Source organism: Pimephales promelas, chromosome 10 (genome assembly GCF_988280905.1).
Source record: "Pimephales promelas chromosome 10, fPimPro1.hap1.1, whole genome shotgun sequence".
NCBI classification, from domain to species: Eukaryota; Metazoa; Chordata; class Actinopteri; order Cypriniformes; family Leuciscidae; genus Pimephales; species Pimephales promelas.
Window position 1 is genome coordinate 27655586 of NC_142778.1, and position 14874 is coordinate 27670459.

General features: G+C 37.3%; 1 protein-coding gene across 3 annotated transcripts in view; it reads right to left on the reverse strand.

The window, feature by feature from the left end:
* Window positions 1-14874, reverse strand: part of mgat4c (mgat4 family member C) — a 125620-nt gene that overhangs the window by 71011 nt on the left and 39735 nt on the right. The window lies entirely within an intron of this gene.

A 14874-nucleotide genomic window follows, 5' to 3' on the forward strand; every position in this document is an offset into this window, starting at 1 on the left:
ACATTTAAAGAGCCCCTATCATAGCATTTGAAATGTTCCTATTTTTGTTTTAGGAGTTCCCAAAAACAGTTTAACAGTTTAAGGATTAAAAAAAACACTTTATTTGTCTTACAATATACATTTATTTTTAACTGATTTGCTCAACGACTCACAAATGATTCGTTCGGCGATTCATTTTCCCAAACACCTCCTTTGAGTGACGCGAATCTGCGGGTCAGTTGTTATTGGTAAACCGTAGGCAGAGATTGTCTGAACAATGTCTGAACTTTGTATTTTGAGCATTTTGGTTTAATCCTCAGTCGTAAGTCGCTTTGGATAAAAGCGTATGCTAAATGACTAAATGTAAGTGTAAAATGTAAATGTGAAAAATATTGTTGGTTTAACTTAAACAAGTAAGTTACCTAGTTGGCTTAAAATGTTGAGTTCATTGAAATTAAAAATTTAAGTTAATACAACAAAGGAGATTGGTTTAAAAAATAGAAACTCAAAATATTATGCTTTCTGAACAACATTCATTGGCTGTGTCAGAAAATCTCCGCTCAAACCACTACTCCCTACCTCCTATGTAGGGGGTAGGGAATATAGCACTATATAGTGAGATCACCAGCATAAGAGAAACACCACTTGCTACTCAATCTATGGTCGATCGTCTCTCGGCGCCGTTGATTACATCATTGCTGTCGCCCGTCTGTCTTTTTTACGATCAACGCAATGCATGATGGTATGTAGGGCTTGAGGTAGTGACCATCGGTTGTACACTACTTTTCAAAATGCATTCTTGGGATACATTGAGTGGACTATATAGGGTATAATAATCATCACTATACAATCAGACAGCACTACAAAATGGGGAGCTCACTATATAGTCCACTAGTGAGTAGTGGAAGATTTCGGACACAGCCATTAATTAAGTTGATTTGACAGAAGATAAATAGTTGTGATAATAAATCAAGAATATTAGTTTTTACAGTGTACAAGAAATGTGAATAAAATGTAATAATAAAAAAAAAATTCTAATTGCAGTCAATATCCAATATTGTGCATCCTTAATATATAATTCTAAAATGTAATTATAATTATAAAACATGGATAGAACAAATACTAATGAAAGGTCCACCTGGACCTACGGGTAAGGTACAGTAATTTAGTTTCAGAATACTGGCCAATTTGAACACAATTTGGGAACCTGACTCCAACTCCAGCTGTTCTCAATTTAATGTCATTGCTGTCTATGAGAAATATTTACATAGATATTTAGGATAGCTCATTTGTGATGTTTCTTTCCTATGGGCAGGCCCACGCATCCCTGACCTGATCAAAACAATGCACTAATCAAGACTCTTATTTCGTAAGACACCTACTTTGATTTCATTATGAATGTTTGTGCCATTCTGGATGCATCTTCAAATCCATAAATCAGACAACACGAGACATTTATCTCATTCGCCACTAGGGGATCTTGAATGTGCACACGCAGTCTGTTCCTGCCCTGGTTTCCAAGGAAAATAAGCCACAGATCAGGGAGGGCACAGGAAGAGAGAGCGAGATGGGGGGGGGGGAAGGGAAGAGACAGAAACACTCTTCTCTGACTGGGTCTTCACAAGGAGGAGTGAATCCATGGAGGGGGAAGAGAGAAAGAATGTCTGCTCATTATTCAGCCTGGCACTCGAGGCCACAGAAAATAGCTCTCTTCATTTTTCTTGTCAAGCTGTGACTCTGTTAATGGTGTGTTCTCAGTCAGTGGTGAGACAAAGGGGAGGGTGCTTTAGCCAGCACCAGGAATGTAGCGAGTCACACCACGATAAACACTATGACCCTTTCCGGTGACCGCTTGCTCTGTTGGTCATCGACCGCCCCAGAAGGCAAGCTAGCATTTCCGATAAAACACCTTAAAGAAAGCTGGCCATTTTATAGGGACTGCAATTCCTCAATTAGAACTAAATGAGCTTCCCGTCTTGGAGACCATCTCCAGTTTCCTTCCGTTCTAGCCAAAATTTCTGCTAAAACTTTTTGCTGTGGCCGGATCAGCTGGATAATAAGAGCTGAAACAGCCATGTTCCATTAAGTGTAAGACTGATTTATAAGCATTACGTGGTTGTCCGGTCTTTCCTCCATTTGGCTCATGATTGGTCTAATTCAATGAGCTAATAAGCGGAGCAGCTGTGACTCCACTGTTGGGCTAAGATGAAAGTGGACCGGCCATCATTATGCACATATATTACTACACCAGTGACGGGAACTTGTCCATTTGCATGCATGAACAAGAATCTGATGCGAAGATTCCAGTGGATTATGCATCTATATTGACATATGCATTGCTGGATTACGTTTTTACAATGGATTATGGATTATATCTGTCATATGAAGAGATAATAAAAACACACTGTGTAACCTCATGTTTTCCCTATAAGATAATCACAGTAATCAGGATGACAGTTTTAGATCAAGTCAGGACATCCATGACAGAGTCCAGGGTTACAGCCACTTGTTAGTAGTTATTTGTTAGACAAGAGTGCTGTGTTTTAGAACCTACTATTTCCTTGGTAACTAATACATATATTATGCAAAAGGCAGTGCATCAAATGGATATATATATATTTATATATATTTATATATATATATATATATATATACTCACCTAAAGGATTATTAGGAACAACTGTTCAATTTCTCATTAATGCAATATCTAATCAACCAATCACATGGCAGTTGCTTCAATGCATGTAGGGGTGTGGTCCTGGTCAAGACAATCCTGCCTTGTTACCACTGTGCAGGCTGGTGGTGGTGGTGTAATGGTGTGGGGGATGTTTTCATGGCACACTTTAGGCCCCTTAGTGCCAATTGGGCATTGTTTAAATGCCACGGCCTACCTGGGCATTGTTTCTGACCATGTCCATCCCTTTATGGCTAATTCCAGCAGGATAATGCACCATGTCACCAAGCTCGAATCATTTCAAATTGGTTTCTTGAACTTGTGAATGAGTTTACTGTACTAAAATGGCCCCCACAGTCACCAGATCTCAACCCAATTGAGCATCTTTGGGATGTGGTGGAACGGGAGCTTCATGTCCTGGATGTGCATCCCACAAATCTCCATCAACTGCAAGATGCTATCCTATCAATATGGGCCAACATTTCTAAAGGATGCTTTCAACACCGTGTTGAATCAATGCCACATAGAATTAAGGCAGTTCTGAAGGCGAAAGGGGGTCAAACACAGTATAAGTATGGTGTTCCTAATAATCCTTTAGGTGAGTATATATATATATATATATATATATATATATATATATATATATATATACACACTAGACAGAATTTTTTTTAATAACATACAGTTTGCTAATAAATATATTCAAACTCCAATGAAATGAACTACAAATCAAGTCTCTGGTGAGAAATTCTATTAATGCGGCCCCTAATCAGTCACTTTGAGGTTCAGTGTCATTTATGCTGTCTTGACAGCATCGTGTTTTCCTTGAGCTCATGTTTTTGTGATGGAAAAATAATCCATGCACGGCCTTTTGATACATGCCTAACACAACCTTTAGGGTTTGATCTGAAAAGGAATATGTGTCCATGTTAGCAGAACAACATCATATGTCAGCCTATACTAGAGATGAGGGCTCTATACAATAGTGATGGCGAGAGTAAATGTGTGGCAGCACTGATTGCTGAAAGGCACAGATAACCCTGAGATGCACGGTCAGAGTTCCTCATTTAAGTGCTACTGTTGGCTCTGCAGACGAGCCGAACTGTGAATAAGAGCGCGAGGAGCGCGTGGTGATTTTAAACAATGAGAGCTCAGGTAAACTTACAGCAACCTCCCACAAGCTGGGATAAATAGCTGAACTTGAGAATGGGGTAACGATGTAAAGAGAGATGTTGAACTATGTTTTTTTCATAAGAGAATTGGCGGATTCTAGGATATTTATGTTTTAATGCATTTTTTATATTGTGTGTGAGCTTATATAAGTATTTATTATATAAAACCTACTATAATTTACTATAATAAATATAAGAGAGTCTGTGAGGATGAAGGGAGCTGTCCATGGTGCTGATTATTAAGCTACAATAGTGTCTCATTTATGAGACACTAATGTTTGAGACTAATGAGACTAATGTTTGATGTTCGCATCTTGCTAAGTTAGTGGTGTAATACTCAAAGCAACTTGAAAATAGAGCACACACAAAATTTTGCGTGGAGTAATCCATTTTAATTTGCACTGAATTGTGTTTTATTGAAACCTTTAAGAATGAAATACACTACCATTCAATAGTAAAACTTTTTTTGTTTGTTTAAAGAAATTAATACTTGTATTCAGAAAGGATGCATTTAAAATAAGACATTTTTAATATTGTATAAGAATATTATTTCAAATAAATGCTGTTCTTTTAAACTTTTTATTCATTGAAAAAAGTGTAATGGTTTCCACAGAAATATTATACAGTTTTCAACTTTGATAATAATAAGAAATATTTCTTGAGGAGCAAATTAGAATGTTAGAGTAACTTATAAAGGACACTTTAATTTATTTAACTTAATAAATACAATTTTAGACTATAATAAATTTTTATTTTTAGTATATAGTTAAATAAATAAATAAATGTGGCCTATATGCTTAAGAGACTTAAGAGAAAAACATTCAATTATGTAACCATCCCCAAACTTTTGAACGGTAGTGCATGTTCTTTCTGTTGACTCACCCAACTCAGATTATTTTTTTCACTTGTGTTATATTGCATTCACTCCAATTTACTTCACATGTTATAATGCATCAGATTATCTTCTCCATGAAGGATGGTTATTATAAAATTGGCTACAACAATCTTCCTTAGGAAGTAACATTAAGTTGCTTATACTTTTTGGAACTGTCTACTGCATGATGCTTTAAAATGCCTAAGAGAAGGTGTTCTTGATAGTCACTGGCTTCAGGATATTTCCACACCAAGTTTAAGTACAGTGTAGTCTATTTTTGGAACATTCTGCAGTAATAAAAGAAATGCTTCTCCTTACACTGTATAGTTTTATATTGAGTTCAAGATTTTTTTTGTGACTTATTAGCAGAACAGTTCTGACTCAATTAACTGTCTTTGTTTGATAAAGAAGCACTGACCTCTGATTTGTTTTCACACTGTATGACTTTAATTAGCTTTGGACCTTGCTTCAGGGAATTTGTAAATCCATGTGGATAATTTGCCCAGTGTAACTCAATGTGAGAGATGTCTGCATCTACAGACAGCAACTAAGCCTAAAGTGTAACAACAGGCAAGCAACTCTAAAATGAAGTTGGCAACACAACAAGCAACTAACAAAAGTGGCAACCAACATTAAGCTGCAGGAACAGGTCAACCAAAAATGAAATCCGGTCATCTTTTAAAGTACTCACCCTCACATTGTTCTAAACCTTTTAAGACTTTATTTCCTCTGCAGAATATAAAAATAATATATATATATATATATATATATATATATATATATATATATATATATATATATATATATATATATATATATATATATGAAGAGTTCAGATGCAAAAGCCTCTAAGTGCCATTTGAAATTTTCTTCTAGAATGATCATTTTTATCAAGCTTGTATATTTAAGTTCAGTGATTTCACTTAAATGGCAATAATGATTACCTATTAATTGTTATTTAAGTGAAATTACTGAACTTAAACATACAAGTTTCAAAGGAAATTTCAAATGGCATTTAGAGGCTTTTGCATCTGAACTCTTCATACATATATATATATATATATATATATATATATATATATATATATATATATATATATAAAAAAAATGAAAGTCAAGTGTGTGTGTGTGTGTGTGTTTGATATACAGTATTTGTAAACATTTTATGTAGCAATGAATATGCTACATAATACATAAGTTAATATCCACTAAAGATTGGTTTAAAATGGCATTTTCCATGACCTAATCTAGAATAAGAACTATTTACTCCTAATGACTATTAACAGTTCCTTTTCTACGAGCTAATTAATAATAATTGCATTAATTACAGTGACAATAAATGAAGAACTCACTATTATAACCTATTAATATATGAATAATATAAAAAACTAAAATATGTAAACTATGAATAAACAATAAATAAATAGTTTGTTAATGACTAGCAAGTACTTTATTATACTTATTATAAAGTCTTACCAAATTCCCTTCTGTGTTTCAGGTCTACGCACCGAACAGCTATATAGTTAACAGTACAATGTGACAGTAACTCGGAGTAAAAACAAAATCAAAACAACAAAACAACAATTCAGCATTTGCTTGCTCTTCACTGCCACTTAATGTATAAGGTAGCTTGTTACTGGAAAAGCATTTTAGAAAATAACTTTGATGCTGTCACCCTACTGAAAAATGTAGTTAAGCTAGTAGCACTCATGCATTGGTAGCCTACTCCTCAATACTGCTTCAGACTAAGCCAGGGATTTCTAATAATTATATTCGTGTCCTTTTTAACAATGTTGCTTCCTGCAAACTCTAACATCATAATGGAAGGATGTTTGGAAGATGGAATATTACCGATGAATAGGGAATCCTTTCTGGTGTCCTCTGCTATTGTTTTAGATGGAAATAGCATTTTCACATGTGTCGCTCTGCATTTTCTCTCTGTGATGGATACCTGTTTCAGCCAGTAGATTTCCCTGTGACAGCATGCTTTCCCACCACTGATGAAACTGAAGGAACTTTCTCAAGCTGTCAAAGATTTCCCTCTATCTCACATAACTGACAGGCTAACCGTCATTACAGACTCTCACTCTCTCTCTCTCTCTTTCAATTCTCTCGCGTGTGTGTGCGCGCACACTCAAATACAAAAATCAGAGATAGGTCTGCTGTCAGATTGGGACTATAGGATGATTTCCTTTAGAAAGAAGGAAAGAAAAATGCTATTACTGAACCCTGAACTTTACTAAAGTGCCATACAAAAGAAAAAGGTGCATAATGTTATCTGCTATCTTCTCAGATCCATTTATTTGTCAGCTTCAACCCACATTGACCCTTTCTTTTGTGTCTCACAAAAATATTCCACCGATAAACTCAATGCAAATGCTGTCAAGATGTTTTAACTATCAAGACAAGCTAAAAAAATAGCCATAACACAACATTTCAGAACTCGCAAACATGTTAATCTACAGTATGATGAAGAAGCAACATCAATAATGTATTTATGTTACGCTGAGGTTGAGGTTAAAGGGTTACACATGAATTATGAAAAGCGATTCTGGAGATCTGCGCATACTGTGGAAATGCCATGCGTCTGTTTTATGGATTCTGTTAATAAAGGCTTGCCTACAGATATGAAGCATATATGGCAGATCAATAGAGTCCTAAGACATGCAGCCAATAAGCAAGTGCCACACTAAGCAAGACAGATAAAGGCCTTCGAAAGTCAATACGACTGTAAATACATCCAGCTGCACTCACTTACATATCCTATGTGCTTTTAGTGTTGGGGGCTTTCTGCACAAATCAAATTGGAATGCATTTAAGACTGAAAGAGAAACTGAATAAAAAAGACAAACATTATGGTTACAATTCATAATTTGAGAAAAGACGGTGGGAGAATTAAGGCCAACAAGAGCTTGCACTCAGTCACAAGCACAACGTCAGACTTGTGGAGAGAGAAGCCATTGATTTTTCACAGAAGTGCCAGTTCATCATTCTGGGAGACACTTGCGATCGATCCCTCCTTTCATTTGTTTGTGATTTTGTTAGTTTCAAAGCTGGTCGCCATGATAAATTCTTGCCACACATCTGACAAATGAGGAAGGCCCAGATGAAGAGATAGGGGCACAAGAGAATGTGAATGTGAAAGAAATATTTAATTCTGGTAGTTCTTGGGTCATGAAAGCAGATAGTTTGAAAATGGAATTTTAAATAAATTACATCAGAGAATGTCTAATTGAGGACAATTGGCACTGGCTGGTTACTTCCGGTTTCTGGACTAGCTGCAGTAACACGTCTCTGTCACTGCGGGAGCGCTCGAGTGCAGAATGAATGGGAGTCAATGGGGTTTCACCCCCAGAAATCCACTTTTCTCAGGATGTAATTTTTTGTCAAGTAATTTGAAAGGGCTAAGATAATACACTCAGCTGAAATTGCATTTTTAAGTTCACTTATCTGTTCTAAAAATCCGTTCAAAAATGTGATGACGTCACACAATAGCAGAATGCTAGACTCCCATTCATTCTGTGCTCGCCCGTGATCACCTCCAGTGGAATTCTAATGGAACTGCAACCAAGATGATACACAATGGGGCAAATAGGAAGTGCCAAGGCTCTCTGTTAGACGGGCTCTGATTATATCAGGTTTGAAAACCTGAATTCAGGATCATGTTAAATGGCAAAATAAGGAACTACCATATATAGACAAAAGTTTGGGACTTTTTTAGATTTTTTTTATTTTTTTTAAGAAATTAACACTTATTCAGCAAGAATGTAACTGATCAAAAATGACAGTAAATACATAATGTTACACAATATTATTTCTATTTCAAATTAATTCAAATAATTCTGAAAAATGTTAACACAAAAATATTAAGAAGTTAAGAAGAAGAATATTAAGAATGTTTCTTGTGCACTTTCAAGGACTTTAAACTTTATCAAGCCAGCATTAAACTTTATCTTTAAAATAAAAGTTTTATTTGGATTTCAATTAATTTTACTTCCTTGCATTCAAATTCCAATGGCATTTCTGCATCCTGTATGCAACCCTGCAATACATTCAACCTTAATACATTCTATTAAAAGCAAGCAAAACCAAAAAACGGTTCTAAAGGACATCCCACGGCGCAGAGAGTTTACAGTCTATTACCTTCAGTGATCACTTTCATCTGAATCTTGTCTTTAATCATTTCCCAGCATCCTTTGAGTCTGGTGGGAAGTAAAAGAGGGAGGATGTATCCAGAAACCTCTCTTTCCCCTTCTACAGAGAAAGAAAGAGTCGAACCTATGACCCCGACCCACCGTTCCAGGTGCTAAAAAACCTTCAGTATCTCGGGTGAAAGCTAATGCAGCTTCAAAGGATGTAGGCAGTATAGAAGACTAAAGAGGACCACTGGCGGTGAAGACTATCTGAGAGAAACACAGCTTCTGCTGTCTGATTAATCTGGATTTAGATGAATCAACCTAAAAAGGTGTTTTATCTCAGAATGATAATGGAGGAGCAATTTCATTTAGTGTTTTTTGTGGTATTAAGACAAATCTGGTCAAATCAAAAAAACATTTAATCTGGAATAGACAAAAGCTACATCTAATATTTACTTTTAATGTAATTGCACTTTCATAATTTTAAATAAACCCCAAAAATGTGCCTCAGGTTTCTGTCTGGTATCCAATAGGCAAAGCTTTCCTATCCCTCCTGATCCCTCTCCCCGGGCCTTTAAAATACTATTAATACCTAATGGGCTTTCTCATTAGATGCCCTTCCAAACATGTTCTGGCCATTATGAGCTCCATTTACTGCCAGGCCTCATGCCTGCATGTACAAATGTAAGTCGTCTGCCTTCTCGATTCCCTCTGTGTGTAGCAAACATCTATTACGGGTATGAAATGCCTCAATCTTGCTGTTTGAGTGCCTGTGTGTGAGTGTGCATTTGTAGCCCAACAACTTGTTTTGAAAGTGTTTTTAGTGAAGGGAACAGACAGAGGTATTCACATCTATCACGTCTTTGCTCCCCAGGAAAGCTCAGGGAATCCCTTGAAACTGTTACTATAAAGCAAGGAGTGACCTCAGACTGTAATATTACACAGCGCTTGGCCTTGAAATGCAATAACAGCCCATACAGACACATATTTGGAGAGAAAAGCTCTCTAAAAAGATGACAAATGTATAATTTTATATTGCTTGCTATAAAACTGCATACTACCAGTCAAAAGTTTGGAATAATTAAAGATGTTTTGTGAAGATTTTGCCCACATTTGTCCAGAATATACGGTTTTAGGGTTAAGCCTAAATCTAACCAAATTTATTGAGGTTTAAAACAAGAATCAAAAGGTTAAACACTTGTGTGCTACAACTACTATGCATAATAAGAAAATCAAATGGGTACACAAACACATATATCTATGAAGATTGCTTTGATTGGTCTGAACTGAGTCGAAACCGACCAACCTAAAACTGATCAATCGCTCTGAGCCATTTAATGAATCTTCCCATAAACCCCCTTTCCAGGGAAAACAGCAATAATATTACACAGTGAGTGGATTATATGACTGCAATGACTTGTGGATTAATTTGCACTGTTATTCCTAATATAACTAAGCCACTCTGACTGGGGCTCTATTTAATGGCCAGTTTCCACTCGGCAAGCACATAGAACAAGACAGAAAATGGCTGGGTGATAAAATTGCTAATCATAAAGTTAACTATTAGAGCAGATGAGCGTCTTCCTGAAATGGCTTTGATTTTTGAGGAGTGAAAAGACAGATCAATGCCTAATTGACAACAACAATGGATCAGCATGGGAACTACTGCGAACAGCACTTCAGTAAGCCAATCAGCTTGTACAGCCACTCGCTCAAAACTGCTCTGAGAGAATACACAAAAGCACGTGTGTCAACTAACATCCTCCGGCGACAACTATATCAGTGTAGTGTGAGAGGGACGAGTGCCAGGCTAAAAGGTTCTGGCAGGCCTTCTCTGAGATTTCAACCCTTATTTCCCCCTCACATCTCATCTTTCTAAGAGTGAATGCATATGATAATGTCCAGTCCTTGACATCTCACTGTGTCAAACGTTGAAAGGCACAATCAATTAGCACTTTCCAATGGCTGTAAAATGGTGATAAACTGCCTCATTTGAATTACCGTGAATAATTTAGGGTTAAAATGATTTCAAAGATTAAGATTATCATTAAAGAAAAACCTTCCCTCTGAAAACACATTAAAAACAAGAAACTGCAGGCACCAGCACCAGCAACAGTCCTGACTGTCAGTCAATCAATCAATCAATCAATCAAACTAATATGAAGCCACTGAAGATTTTAGTTTTCTTGAAAAAAAGCAGCTTTGAAAAACATCACTCTAGAAGCGCTCCGAAAATCTATTCAACTCAAAAATCTGTGGGGGCACGAATTGGGGGCACGTTGCTGATTACAGGGACATATCAGTTACCAACCTTGTTCCTGTGCGCACATACAGTATGTTCCTTTACTCTATTATAAATTGTCGCAGACTCCCTATCTCTGGCGGGAAAGGCTTCAGTGGCTATCTGGCCAATCATTTCTTATGCTTTGCCTCTGATGGCGATACAATCTTTAATCCAGTACTAGCCAACTCGTCCTCACATCCCTCATGCACTCACTCAGGCAGAGTCCGAATGAGCCTATCTCTGTACCTTAATAATCATCCAGCGTTGGAGTCTCTCTCATATCAGAATGGAACTTTGCCTTGGATTGGATCTGAAACACAAAGTGTGTGGCTGTGTATACAGATAGGAATAGACTTGATTAAAATGTAGCTACTTCATGCCATTGGTAGCCTGACTTCGTCATACTCATATTCAAGAGAGAATATGAGCCTGAAACTCCTCCATTGGGCTTTGATTATGAGGCGTGTCGTAACCGAACCAGGAAAAAAAACAACCCTCTGCACTCAATTGGATAGTCGGTAAACCTACAACCAATCAGAGCAACACAGTAAGTCAACTCCTTTGCATAGCGCAGTTTTCAAATACAGAACGTAGCCTAACTTTATTTATTTTAGAAGTAATGAGTGTTGCTTCTTTTACTTACTTCTCCATGAGTGCAACCAAAGGAGAAACCACAACGACCACAGGCTTTTCATTACGTCCCATCTTCATAACAACCGTCAGAGCCAGCTGATAAGTTACACCATTCCCGAATCATGTAGGAAGGACGCCTAAAATATCTTTCCGATCGACAAATGCCTTGATTGCAGTTCTCTGTTTGTCTGTTAAAATGAATGCGCTGTCGATTTATTTTACAAAAGACGTGACAGCGGAATCTATACATCTCAATTCTCCAGCTGCAGTCATCTTTGACAAGCGCACTTTGATAACATGATGATTACGTCCCTGCAGATCATCTGTCCATCATCGTATAAAGCCCGCCCTGGCAATTTGATTGGCCCGATCATTTTTTGCCTGATCATAATTACTCCTCAATGGATTAAGTCCAGACCGAACTTCCCGACCAAAAAATGTTGTGGGCAGAGTTCGGGCTGGCATCCAGGCTATGCCATTGGGTCCTTGAGTATTGGAAAGGACCTTTCGACGTGTAACAAATTAGCTCAAAAGGGAATATATAAAATACATATATATATATATATATATATATATATATATTATATATTATCAAGTACATGACCAAGCCACTGGTGTTGTCTTTCATGTACTTTTTCCACAATCTTATTGAGGGTCTTTCTGATGTCATTGTTTCTCATCTTGTCTATGAGGCGGTCGCCAAGTCGTTTTCTAAGTGCTGGCATCTAGAATACAAGTAGTTGTTTCTCTTCAGTACTCCCAAGTGTCCATGCTTAGCATTGTTTATTTCCCTACCATTTGCAACCCTATTGGAAGAAAGCCCTGAAAACTAAGTGCTACATTTAATATGACCAACATTCTGTCTTCTGCATAATTTTTTCTGTGTTTTCAGATGCGCAACTTCTAGTGTTGCCGCCTGCCTGCAAGACTGCCGGAGACCCATAAAAAAATCTCTTTGAAAATCAATAGGGTCTCAGCAGAGCATGGAAAAGCAGCATCATCATAACCTTAAATTTATTTGTCCATTGTTTTATGTGGCTATTCCAGTGACCTAATGCACTTAAATTTAGTATTCAGCCCCAAGCATCTCTTCCTATAAAACATTCAGATCCATGCTCTTCAGAATAAGTTTTCACTCACGCTGCTCAGAGAAAGTTTGTTCTTGACTAAACCAGCTGTGAATGTTTTAAGGAAACTAGAGGTTGCTGCAGCTGTGTTAGTCTGCGGTTGATCTATTTCACATGGCTCATGATGCGGGACGTGCACCTGTGAGGGCTGCTTTACGACCAAAGCGTCCAGTTACTCCATCACATATTGCTACGATCAGCAGAGCGCATAACAGATGCTGCGCGGAATAACAATTACGGTTTAGTTTGTCACAGTTCAGCACAATTCTTTTGACCCATTTATCAAGTGAGCACATATGTACAACCAGACTCAGCGATACATCAATATTTCCGATCCTCGTCCTTAACGGCTTCACCATCGTGACAGTTAGTAGCTTTTAAAAACAAATACTTATTCAAACGTCCTCTTGAAGGGATTAGATTAACATCATGAGGTCATAATCAGGGTGCATCGTGCATGCAGGTGGGGAATTTCTATATACGTAGTATGGCATTAGCAATTGTGGCTGACTCATTGGAAATGGATGAAATAGTACAATAGGGCCAAGAGCGATTTCGCTGATTGAGCTCCCCGGCTGCAGTTGGGGGCAGCTCACTGTACTTCACATTCAAGTGTTCGCACAGACGCACACCTACCGCAGAGCACCCGCTAAACATGTCACTGCTCATCTTGCTAATTACTGTCATTACGCACCAACTCGGGCTGTGCTCTTGCCTGACTAAAGGCACACAGCTGTCAAACTCCATTCAGGTGCGAAGGGAAGGAAACAATACAGTGTTAAGCTGAAATAGTATTATATAGGATTGCATTTTATAACAAAAGATGCTTTATCGATTTAAATATCATACTACCGTAAGAAATTGAAACATTTTAAGGGTCATAACATGAAAAAAAAATCTAATTTTCTTTGATCCATTGAAATAAAAGAGTTATCTGTACTATAAATAGTCTCTTTAGATCTTTGAAACTAAACTGTGAAATTGGCTCATAGAGAGCCTAAGTCCCTCCCCTTCCGGTCGACCACCATAGGACCTTATTTCGGAAAAATATTGAATGCTAGTCAATGGCGAGAGACAACACATATTTTGATCTCGTTTGAATTGTGCCCTGAATTACACATATGATTTTTTGTCAATTTAAAAGATACATTTTAAAGTAAAGAAAGTCGCAGTTTGATGTAAAACCGTTGAGGTATAAGACTGTGAAAATACGCAATTACAAAGACTACAAACCCCAAAGGCGCACATTTTCTCTCAATGAATGAAGCTAACTTTACTGAGGCTATAATTGTCTGTCATTGTTTCTATAGTCTTACGTTATAATCGTAACGTTACGCCGCCGCTGTTTTGTACCAGACCGCACACACACGAGCAGCGGATCTCACTTGTTGTTTCGCTTCCCGGGAGATGTAGTTCACAGAGCGATTTTCACATAAAACTAAATGTTACTCTTCTGTTTTATGACAAACTGCGACGTTTTTGACTTTCAGAATTATCTTTTAAATTGACAAACATCATATGTGTAATTGAGGGCACAGTTCAGACGGAATAAAAAGATAAGTTGTCTCTCGCCGTTGACTACCATTCATATTTTTTTCAAAATAAGGTCCCATGAGCCGGAAGCGGAGGGGCGGGACTTAGGCTCTCTATTACAAACTTTCGCAACTTGTATTACATGTCGCCAATACCTGTGAGGTGCTTACAAAATTGGTCCACCAAGTCACAGTGAAGTAATTATTCCTAAACATCAAAAATATAATTATTCCCAAACTACTGTAACCTCGCTATTCCTAGATGTGTGCGTAGCGGCTCTGAATGTCATGCTGAAGGATCCCAACATTGGACCCTTATTTCAGGTTTATGTTAAAAGTTTGTAGGGCATTTGGGTTGGGTGGTGGACTTAACAAAAAAAAGTTATTTTGTAGTGAGTGAGTTTAAACTGAAGTCTTAAAGGCACAGCAGCAAAAAATGGCATGTTGAATTCTAAGGCCCCGT